This window comes from Galleria mellonella, unplaced genomic scaffold (genome assembly GCF_026898425.1).
Source record: "Galleria mellonella isolate WM207_F2 unplaced genomic scaffold, CSIRO_AGI_GalMel_v1 utg96, whole genome shotgun sequence".
In the NCBI taxonomy this organism is placed as follows: domain Eukaryota; kingdom Metazoa; phylum Arthropoda; class Insecta; order Lepidoptera; family Pyralidae; genus Galleria; species Galleria mellonella.
The window spans coordinates 1127173-1139545 of NW_026442179.1; the positions used below are offsets into that span (position 1 = coordinate 1127173).

The following is a 12373-nucleotide window of genomic DNA, read 5'->3' on the forward strand; positions in this document are numbered from 1 at the left end:
CGTAAAAAAAACAGTTTCGAATCAAACGTATTTAAATAAAGAGGTTATTTGCAATCATTGAAAATCAGACAAATTGATAACTTTATAAAGTCAATGAATAAATATAGCTTCATTCGTCTGAATATTTCCAGAATTCGAACCAATGAAATCGTCGTTTGAATTGTTACGAAGTATTTATAAAGGCGTATTTCAAAATATATCGACAGGTATTACTTGACTAGACGCGCCTCCTCAATCATGCAAGCTCTCGCGGAATGCTTAAAGGAATTTTTCGATTAAGCCTGCCTCTATCGGTAAGCTCGCCTTTGTACTAAACATGACTCAACACCTACTTCAGTTACATTTTCTTGAACGTTATCAAGCGAAGTGAACCACGGTTTTTGTGATACTGAGACGTCGAAGATTGTCCTTCTACTCCCTTTTTTTGTTTCTTCTCAGAGCAAAAAGTTTCAGGCCACGTTAATTAATTGAAAAGCAAGAAATTAAATATGACTTAATCTTACTTTCAAAGTTGATCATCTAGATCAAGTTTGAAAATGAATTAATAAATAATTTGTAGGTAAGAAATTATTTATTTGTTAATCAAAATATGTTGTGGTAATACTATGTTTTTCGTCCCTAAAAAATTAATAAGAGACCTAAAATAAATTGGACAAGGAATGGGAAAGTATATGTTCGAAAGCATCCGGGGGGTGATGCTGTTAAATATCGAGTTCACTCGGAGGATGACCTGGAAGGTGTTTTTGGTTTGCCTTCCGTTTGTTCGTCCGTTGAAAAACAATAGAACACGATTATTTGTAGTCACTCATTATTTATATTTATTATCACAAACTGTCCATTGTTATAAGTTTGCTTTTATTTGTATTATAAAATTTGTGTTCATAACGTTTGCCACCGTAACACACTTTTTAAGAGATTATTTTAAATGTCACTTGGTTGTCTTTGTAAATGATTTCGAACAATACACAATCAACATAAACTTTATTAATGATCAGATGTATGAAATGTCTATTTCTGGGGTTACTTGTGTGAGTTTATTATTATTTATTGGTATTTATAATTATATATGGTTAATTATTTTATTATATCACATTCATATTTAGCACTAAGTTTTTTAAATTAGGGCTTTATAATGCAGGCTCTTTAAGCACCGGACAAGATGACTTTATTGTAGCTATGAGCCGGTATAACGCTGATATTGTTGCAATTAATGAAACATGGTTACGCGAAGGTGAAGAGGCGCGTGCTCCAGTCGTGCCCGGGTATAGACTGCGCTCGGTTCCGCGCCCGCGCCACATGCGTAGCGGACGCGGCGGTGGCGTAGCTTTTTACATCAAACGCAGTTTGTGCGCGCGAGTTGTGCAGCATCCTGTCGCAAATATCGAACAAATGTGGGTAAACGTAACCTTTAATGGAGTACGGGTTATTATTGGAACGGCTTATCGACCAGAATGGGTAGGCATTGATGTTTTTCTTGATGCTGTTACGGAGTCAGTAACATACTTTTCTAATTACGATTACATTGTCCTACTTGGGGACTTTAATGCTGACATGTCAGATGCTCATAATATGAAGACTAAAAAAATTCAACAGTTTCTGCAGTGTTTGAATCTTAAACAGGTGGTAACTGAACCAACTCACTTTTCTATACACAATGAGACACTTTTAGACATTATTTGTACCAATGCACACGCGCAGGACGTAACTGTGAATAACATCACTGGTTCCTTGGGTCATGCTATGGTTATCACTACCTTATCAATTAAAAAAAGCAAAAGTACACCAAAGACCATAACGTATAGACCTATTAAAGATATGAATATGACAGAGTTTATTGAAGATTTAAATTCCATGAACTGGGAATCCGTGTTGCTTTGCTCATCAGTCGATTCTATGGTGAATACGTTTAATTCGTTAATCCTATCATTGTACAACAAACATGCTCCTGAAAAAACGATCAAAATTAGAAACGGTCGATCTTTGCCGTGGATAACAAATACTATTAAATATATGATGGATTTACGCGATAAGGCATTTAAGAGATATCGTAGATCTAAAAATGGTAATCATAAGGAGTATTATATACAATGTAAAAAGCTAGTAAATAGTAGTATTTATTATGAAAAAAGAGCGTATTTTAATCATTTAATTAATTCTAAGTGTGACGATCCTAAACTATTCTGGAGAAATATTAGGGATAAAATTAATATAAATATAAAAAAAAGGACTGCTTACCTGATCGTTTCAATGACCCGAACGAAATCAATGACTCTTTTATTAACGTGCCTGCCCCCTCGTCTGTGTCTATTTCCGATCTGACATATTTTGAGTATCACAGATATGGTGATATTTCACTCACTCTTAAACCGGCCGACGAGAGTGAAATAGCTAAGTACTTGTTGTCTATTAAGTCCAACGCTTGTGGGGTGGATGGTATAGGGAGAGACATGATCTTACAGACCCTGCCACGTACACTGTCGATAATAACGGCTATAATTAATAAGTCTATCGTAACAAGCGCGGTGCCCGAATTATGGAAATCGGCTATTGTCACTCCTATACCGAAAGTAGATAATCCAGTAGAACTAAAAGATTTGCGTCCAGTTAGTGTTCTTCCATACTTGTCGAAAATACTGGAGAAAGTTATTTACACCCAGTTGTCTAAGTATGTTGAGGAAAATTGTATCTTACCAGCGATGCAATCCGGCTTTCGCAAAGGTAGAGGTACAGTTTCCGCTTTATTGGACGTCGTTGACAATATTCTTACGAGTCAAGATAGTGGAGAGGGATCACTTCTAGCATTATTAGATTACTCTCGTGCTTTTGACAGTATCAGTATTCCACTACTTCTGGCAAAATTGACATTTTACGGTTTGGACGAACAGTCAGTCGGATGGTTTACGAGTTTTCTCGATAATCGTAGACAGACTGTTAAATTGGTGGGGAGAGCTGGTAGACCTGCGTTTTCTGATTCTTCGGAAGTCACGCGCGGAGTGCCTCAGGGCACAATACTCGGTCCATTACTGTTTATTTTATATAGTGCTGATCTTATAAAACAGATACAACATTGCAAATACCATATTTATGCAGATGATGTTCAACTTTATATCCCGGCTTCTCGCGGAAATGTCTCAGGAAGTGTTTCAAAATTAAATGAGGATCTTGAACGTATTGCGAATTGGTCGGTTAAAAATGCAATGATGTTAAACCCCAAAAAATCTGTATACATGGTTCTAGGATCTAAAAAACAAGTAAAATTTATATTTAGCCAGAATCCTAACATATATATTTCCGGGGAAAGAATTGACTATGTTAAAGAAGCTAGGAATCTTGGAATAGTAATCGATAGTGAACTACGCTTTGAGACTCATGTTCTAAAACTAGTTCAAAGCTGCTTTTATCGTCTAAGAGTTCTATATCAAATTAGAAATCTTCTGAGTGAGGAAGTTCGTGTCACTCTTTGTGAATCATTGATCTTGTCTAAATTGAATTACGGCGATTTAGTGTATGGACCTCGATTGCATTCTAAAACTCAACGTCTTATACAGCGAGTACAAAATGCATGTACTAGATTTTGTCACAATATTCCGCCTAGAACGCACGTAACGCCATATTTAAATAATTATTCCACCTTAAACATGTCCTTTCGGAGAAACTTTCATCTCGCTTGTACAGTATTTGACATCTTAAAGTATCGGCGACCGGAATATCTATATTCTAAATTACAATTTAATTCATTCCATGACAAATATAGTACAAGACCCACGCGCTACTTATTAGCAGGGCGTCCTCATAAAACTGTGGCGTTTGAGGGAAGTTTCCGCTACCAAGCTACGAAATGCTGGAATAATATACCACCCCCAATAAGATTGTCTAATAGTAAACACATTTTTAAAAAAAAACTTAAAATCTTTTTAATTAATAAACAAAAAATTGGAATACCCAATAGGTACGTAGCCGAAATATTTATTGCCTGAATATCTGAATGTGACAGAAAGTGATCTCTGACTACCCCTCATCTAATGGTATCTGTTATTTATTTATTTATGTAGAATATAATGTCAAGTGGAGGCAAATATAATGGACGCATACAATGCAGTTTATTTATGTATATGTATGTGTATGTGTATGTGTATATATGTGTATGTATGTGTATATGTATGTATATGTATGTGTATATATGTGTATATATATGTATATTTATATTGTAAATTTTTAATGAAAAGTTTCGCGACTGACTCTTGGCCACAGCAGAATATCAGTGTTTTGCTCTTTTAAGGGCAAAGCAATAAACTGAGCTGTGACCATTTTGTGTTAATATGGCACACGCATGAAGGAATGTTAACAAAGGAGATTGTTAGATTATGTATTTTGTTTTTGTATTTTTGTTTTTTTATTTGTGTTTTTTTTTTTATTTTTATTCTTTTGTCTCTTTTGCTGTGTATTACGTGTATGTTTTTTTTTTATTGTAATTTGTGTGCTGTAAGTGATGCAAATAAATTGTCTATCTATCTATCTATCTAATTACAAACTACGGACTTAGAATAAAATTTTGAAGTATAATTTATACATTATTGCATTTATTATATCTTCATATGCATTTAATCCATCCAACGGTTGCCTGTAAGAGATCGCTTTTATATAAGGTCGCCCATTGTTTTCTCGCTGTAATTATTTCTTGTAATTGTTTGTATCTATAATAAGTTTACTATTGTAAACTGTACTGTTGGAGGAAACAACAAAATGTATCTATCTATAATATTTTATTGGAAATTCACATTATATAATATATATACATCGTGAAATTATTAATTTAAAACAACCAACAAGTACATTTTGCTCTGCAAAAACAAAGTTTTCAATTATGAATTCACACACACCCCGATAAACGACGAGATGTTTCGTAGATACTTAATATTGAAAATATTTTAATTTAGATACGCATATCAAAATGAGATCAAAATAGCGTAATCGCATGATATAACAAAAAAAAATTGTTAATTAAGAACCTCCTACTTAAGAAAGTTGCAAAAACAACACAACATTAAGTAGACTTATATAATTTTGTATAACATAATTTTCAAAGTAAAATGTCCTTTATAAGGAAACTTCAAACAATGCCGACAACGTTAAACCATAAAAGATAATAAGTAATAAGAATGTAAAGCTGATTATAAATAATAAGTTATAACGATTGATTCCCCGCAAGTTCAATGGAATTGCTGTCGAAATCTCTCCGCATAAAATTGGGCACGCGCCAAGCGAAAACACAAATTAAATATCTTAAATGATATATTGTTATCATCTCCAAATTGATTCCACTTCCTAAAATTGAACACAGTAAAATATTAATCTGACTACAGTATTACTAGTATTGAATCATATCAGAATAACCTTAATTCTAATGCACATCTTAATATACATGATGTTTGCTCATGTATAATTGTCTATTCTATATATTAAGACGATAGGAGGTAAAACAACGTTAACTAAGTCCAATAGTTTTTTAATAAAACTTTCTTATAATTAAATAAAGCAGTAAATAATACATGATAACTCTTGATATCTACCAGAGGGAGACTGTATAAAAATCGATTGCTTGGGTACCTCTGTCCATTCCTCCATTCGTGTTTCTACCGTGAAGCAGTTGTGTTACATGGTTGTATTTCGGTTTGAACGATGGGATATGGCGTGAATTTACAAGGTACAGAGGAATAACATCTGAGTCCTCAGGAATGGCAACGCATGGGGGGTATCATGGGCGAAACAGTATACTCTGTTATGTCCATGGTACTGCTCATGTCTATAGGCGACGGTTACCACTTTCCATCAGGTGGGTCGTCAGCTTGTTTGCCATTTTAAGTTGTATAAAAAAAAAAACATTTCTATCTGTATTCGAAAGAACAAAAGTCAATATGATTTTTTGTAGCCGATAGCACGTGTCTATGCGGTTGACAGCCGGCATTGGTGACTTATGGGCGCATGAGTAAGGATTTATCCGTCGACAACATTATATTAATCAATTCGTGTCCAACATTTGGCCTTCTGAAGTTGTGTCGATTTGTCTTTATTAGCTTTTTGTCTTATCCCGGAAAACCACGGGATTGTCGCAATCCATGTTATAAATATAGCCACAAAATTAATTTGTCTTAGCCTTTAATGCGGTCATATATGAGTAGTATTTCCATTAGGAACTCTTTGAATTTTGATAACACTATGCGGTTAATTAATCTGCTTATATGTCTTATAATAAAATCTATTAAAGAACCAGTGAAAGTAAAAAGAAACAAATATTTATTTATTGGACATTACGTAAAAGGCACATACCTATGTAAGTAAAGTATATGCTAAGTATGCTGTTCGTGTCTATAGGCGACGGCTACTACTTTCCATCAAGTGGGTCGTCAGCTTGTTTGCCATTTTAAGTAGCATACAAAAGCGTACCTAATGAAACTATTCAGTTATCAAGTATGATTTAATAAATAGGTTATAAATAGTTTAGATATATATATATATATATATATATATATATATATATATATATATATATATATCTTACTAATATAATAAAATTGTTACTAGACAATGTCTATATATGGGAGATATCTAAGAAATATTAATATGGCGGCCAAAGCCAATACAATATTTTTTAGAAATTTTATCTACCTAACTATCTGTATGTATATTCCGATATCACACAAAAACTACTGTACCAAATTGAATGCAGTTTTCCCAGTTGTGTTTCTGAAGGTCTAATTTTAAATTTGATGTATGTTTTATCTTGATATGCCATCCAGTCGTAAACTACACGCGTACACAATAGCGGGCAGAAGCTAGCGTGAAAAATACACATGAACTCTATCGACATTAAGATTATATAATTGTTTTGGTGAAAAATATATATTCAATATATTATGATGTAGATGAAAACTCAAGATATTTTCCAATATGTTTTGCTTCGCTGAATACTTTTGTGCGCTCCGCTGATTATCCTGTTTACTCAATTGCCTATTGCTTGGTATAAAAATCGAGATCGAGTCATTGAATATCATTGTACACACAAAATTATGATAAATATACATTGAATAAATTTCTTTTCTTTGCTTTTTTTCTATAACTATATTCTATAAATAAGTATAAACTCGTACATACTTTCACTGAATATATATATATATATATATATATATATATATAATGTATTTATTTTCATTTATATATGTGAAAATAAATACATAACAAAGTAATACTCATCACTATCCTATGTTTTGTATGTTGTTCCTTACTTCGCTACACACAACGTCTAATGTGTATTTTCTTATAACCACAGAGTAAGTAATCATCACATGACAATATACGCATATATTCTTAAAAATAATTGATTATTTAAAAGTATTTTTTTATTATTTAATTTTAGAAAATGTTTTTTTTTTCTGTATCTTGTCATTTCGTATTAATCACTGTCTACTATAATATTTTGGCGCGAACTGATGAGAATATTACAGAGTAACATTATTTATCTAGATACTATGCCTACATAATTATCATTTGAGCGCCGGATTTTGACGCGACATGTTTGTCCATTATTCGCGTCTGTAATCTTTTCATTCCATCTATTTACAAACAAATTATTTGGTATACACATAATATGCTTATGTCATAGGTATATATTATTTATAAATATATTTATTTTTATTTTAAAGCGTTATATTTATACTCTGGTATGTTGATTTAATTAACGAACAATATTTCGATTTTCAGAGATAAATCAGAACTCTTTTTAAAATATATAATCATCATCATCATATCAGCCGTAATTTGTCCATTGCTGAACATAAGCCTCCCCCGTAAGGAAGATTATGCTAGTAGTTGTCACGCTTGGCAGACAGGTTGGCAACCGCAGTTAGAATTTGTTCATGTTTTAGAAGAGACGTTGTTGCCCATCCCTCGACGATTAAGTTCCCTTAGTTGCCTCTTACGACATTCATGGAAATGGTAGGAATGGCCTCTTCTATGCCGGGACTACACGGTGTATATATATGTATAATAAAATGTGTGTATATAATACCTTGAGGCAAATATTAGTAAAACTGTACAAACATGAGACCAGATTGTTTCGCTTGCTTTCAACATATATGAAAAAGGAAAAATAGAATAGGTATAAAGTGGAAGCCTCATAAACCTATTGTTCTAGAGAAGCTGAACAGAACTGTACGTGTCCAAATAAAACGAAATACTGCACTACTCACTGTGCTGTATAAAATGGAAGCTCCTAAAGGCTTCGACGTAGCATCTATATAGAGATTTTCGCTACTACATTTCGATTTCATAAAAGTACGATATTTTCACACGTGTACTAGTATTTTATTGATCATCCTAATTTTTTACAAATTTTTAAATCAATTTATATGTAATCCAAGAGTGTAGTAATAAAACCCTAAGAAAGACTATTAATTCTATTCTATCTGACATCACAACTTTATCAATTTATTGACTAAATTTTTAAGCATAGGAAAATAGAGCAATGATAGTTCGAAAGATAGCGATAGACTCGCCCATTTTTTAATTAAAATAAATTTTCGGCAAATGATGTTCGATGTCGTTATATCCTAAATTAACACACAATTTATTTTTGGCCTACATTACGCAGACAAAGCCACGGGATATAGATTGTATTTTGTCAAGTTAACATCACCTTAATAAACTATTTACGATAAATGTAAACGTGTGTTAATTATCTGTATGCTCTATATCAAACTTAGCTGTATTGCTAAAGTTTGATGCAATCTAGGTGTTTTAAAATAATAAAGTAGAAGAGTTTATTTGAACACACTAATCTCAGGAACTGCCAGTCAGATTTATAAAATTCGTCTTGCATTTAATAGTTCATTTATTGAGATATATTAAACGCTATCCAACATCGCAATACGACCATGAACGTTGCAGCGAAATACAGCAAGTTAGGTAAATAATTATATTACATACATACATACATACATACATATCTGTCACGCCTATCACCTATTAGGGTAGGCAGAAACAATGGAACGCTAAATAATTAGATCTACTATTTACCATTAATAGTACTTACGCTAGTTACAAATGAACATGCTGGATCGTATCTATATAATTTAGTTCATATGTTTATCCCTCCCTCAGGCTCAATTCGAACGTCGAATCCGACGCTATTAAACTGTTTGCGCAAAGTTTTTATTATCTTGTTTTTTACCAACGTTTTATAGTTGACATTAAATCATTTGTATAAGAGTAAGACTCTGTTCGTTAATTTTATGTTTTATATATTCAACTACATGCCTTGTAAATTACTAAACACAAACTTCAGCTTTAGTCTATGTAGGTAACAACAACATGGAGCGCGGGTAAACTTTTGAACATCTGCCTGAGGATGGAATGTTCGACTAATTGTTCAATACAAAAGTATATTCGGAAATGTACGTAGGTATATCGGAGTATTGTACATATTTATTTATTTAAATACTTACTTTATTTGACCAAAAGAAAATATGGTACAAAACGCGGACTAAATGCCAATAGCATTCTCTACCAGTCAACCTTTAGGGTGAATAGTGAATTAATTATTAATAATGTACCTATATTTATACAGAATAAATAATATATACATAATAATAAAGGAATATATATATATATATATATATATATATATATATATATATATATATATATATATATTTTCTATATTCTACTATTATAGTAATAAGTTTAGGAGGTGAGCATGCACTTTTCGACACGTATCGTGTCAATAAAATTTTAAACGTTATGTAAGTGTATTTATATTAAACTGGACGTCAAGAATTTAGTGACTTAATATGTTTGTCGTTTCCGACAATTGTTTCTACAGCAATAGGTAAATTCATAAGTTTTAAAAGTAGTATATATTGTATAAGTACCTAAACTTAGAGAAATTATTATTACAACCATGAGCATGGGTATATATGTATACATGTATTACAAACTATTATATTACTTGCTGCTCTCGTTTGTCTTTCCGTCCTTTTTTCCGGTTCATTTGTAATCCAATTTTCGAATGTTTACGGGCATCCAATAAACTGAAATTTAACATGTGTATTGACTTTTGCGTTCTCAAAAAAGTTACGTATATTATGCAATATCGGTGAGATAGAAATGTAATGTGAGTAATAATTATACCAATAGTAATTCCTTCAACCGATGTTGAAGCTAAAAACAATCGTGGAACTTTGTAATAAAACAATGTAACTGTAAAAGCACAAAGTTGACGGAATTTAGGCTCGATCGGTTTATCTTGATGGATGATTAACTGACATAAAGTTCTCACAAGATGTATGTATAATAAAATCTTATTTTTAGATACATGTATTTTATACGTCCCTGAATTCGTAACCCATTCCTATCCCGTGGGTGTCGTAAGAAGCGACTAAAGAAATTTAACTGTCGAGAAATGGACAGCAGAATTCCTCTTAAAACATCAACCAAACCTAACTGCAGTTGCCAACCCTCCTGCCAAGCGTGGCAACTACTGGCTAAATCCCTCAAGCCTATGTTCAGATAATAAGAGAGTACAGTAATAAATAACTTATCAATATACTTTTACAAACTATCACAAATTAAATAAATGATTTACTGATTGGAATAAAGGCTTTATTTATATTATACGAGTATGTACTTATAAAATTAACTACTATAATTAAACATTTTTTGTTACAGATATCTGAAACCAAAGCAAACACAGGTCAGTACTGGCTAAATGTCATTCTATATCCAAACGGGGTCAGCTTTTGGAAGAATCCTCCACAATACAAACTCTTTGGATCTATTCAGACGCTTTCAAAGTTAGACACTGCACAGCCAAACTAACATGGAAACTCGCTCAGAAGGTCGAGGTTTTAATGATATGAATACGTTTTAACCGGATAAGCCTTTCGGAGTCGCACCGAGCCTAATGCCTTCTCTTTGTTGTTCTTTTAAAGAGTATCTTCTTTTAACTATTTAACCAGTATGTTCTATATATTTTCTTTTCGTAAAAATAAATAACGACATATCTAATGAAAAGTGATTACTGCCACCTATAGATAAATGTCAATAGATAATACAAGTGACCATCGTACCCATAATTCATTGTCGCTCCTGAAGATTAATATGTGAAGCCTCTTGTATAATAAAATGGTGATAGTAGCGGTGACGGTTGTTGTATTAATACTAAGGATGGGTAATATAAAGCAATCTCTATATATTTTAGTTACAATATATATATATACTGGTCTAATAACGAATATATTAAGTCTGTTATCCAAAAAAATATATTGGATAACAGACTTTTAACATATTCGAAAATAGATATCCGACCGATATGGACGATATTGAAATGGGTGATAACCTTTTTTCCATCATCAATGTCTAGAGAAACCCAATATATAGATATCAGATCATTATCTATATTACCAATGTATAGTTAATACTAATTGAAAGGTAAAATAATAATTAGTGGAATAAATCTATATGCTCACGAATGTTAATGATGTTTGTCAGATTTGCAAATATTTGTTAAATTTGCAACGCTTGACTTTTCCTGCCGAGGCTTTCCCTACAACAGCACGCGCTTGATATCCCTGGTGTTACAAGCGTTTATAGGCTACGGTTACCCTGTTTATCATCAGACCGGCCGTGTGCTTGTTTGCCACCATAATAGTATAAAAAATTTAACAGTACCATGGATATTACAGTGTATTCTGTATATCCATGATGCTGTTCAAGTTTATAGGTTACGGCTACCACTTTCCATCTGATAGGCGATCACTGTATTTGCCATTCCAAGTATCGTAAAAAACTGCCAACTGTTTCCGTTTTGGTGAACGTAGAAATCGATATGCACATAATTATTCTGCTGAATAAGTTGGAATCCATTAAATTTTTCTGATTTTCAATAATGATAATAATGATGACTGTCATATTGATGGAACTAAAACGTTTTCAGAATTAACATACGTGCATGACGTGCTTTTTACGAAAATAAATATAGCAATATATTATATGTAAGTCTGCCTCCTTTACCGTGAATGTCATAAAGACGACTAAAGGAACTCAATGGTCGAGGAATGGGCAACAGCGTCCTTTTCAAACATCACTAAAAGTCTAACTGCTGTTATGAACCCGCCTGCCAAGCGTGGCGACTACTGGTAGAATCCTCCTTTCGGGAGAGGCTTATGTTCAACAGTGGACATTAATGGCCGATATAAATGAATGAAATATCTATGTACACAGATGGCGTAATAGTTAGTTGTATGTAGGTTGTATCTATGTATATACTCGGCTCTCTCTCTACTTATTCTATAAAGTAAGTGACGTAAAGATAGACTTA

The 12373-nt window shown here is 32.6% G+C and overlaps 1 protein-coding gene across 5 annotated transcripts in view; it reads left to right on the forward strand.

The window, feature by feature from the left end:
• LOC113509169 (CD151 antigen) overlaps positions 1 to 12373 on the forward strand; it is a 240211-nt gene that overhangs the window by 194090 nt on the left and 33748 nt on the right. For 4 of the 5 annotated variants that reach the window (XM_052902805.1, XM_052902809.1, XM_052902804.1 and 1 more), the window contains one exon: positions 10723 to 10747. The exons of the other annotated variant lie outside the window; for it this stretch is intronic. The gene's annotated coding sequence lies outside the window, so the exon portion shown is untranslated. The remainder of the gene's footprint in view (positions 1 to 10722; positions 10748 to 12373) is intronic. 5 annotated transcript variants of the gene reach the window in all.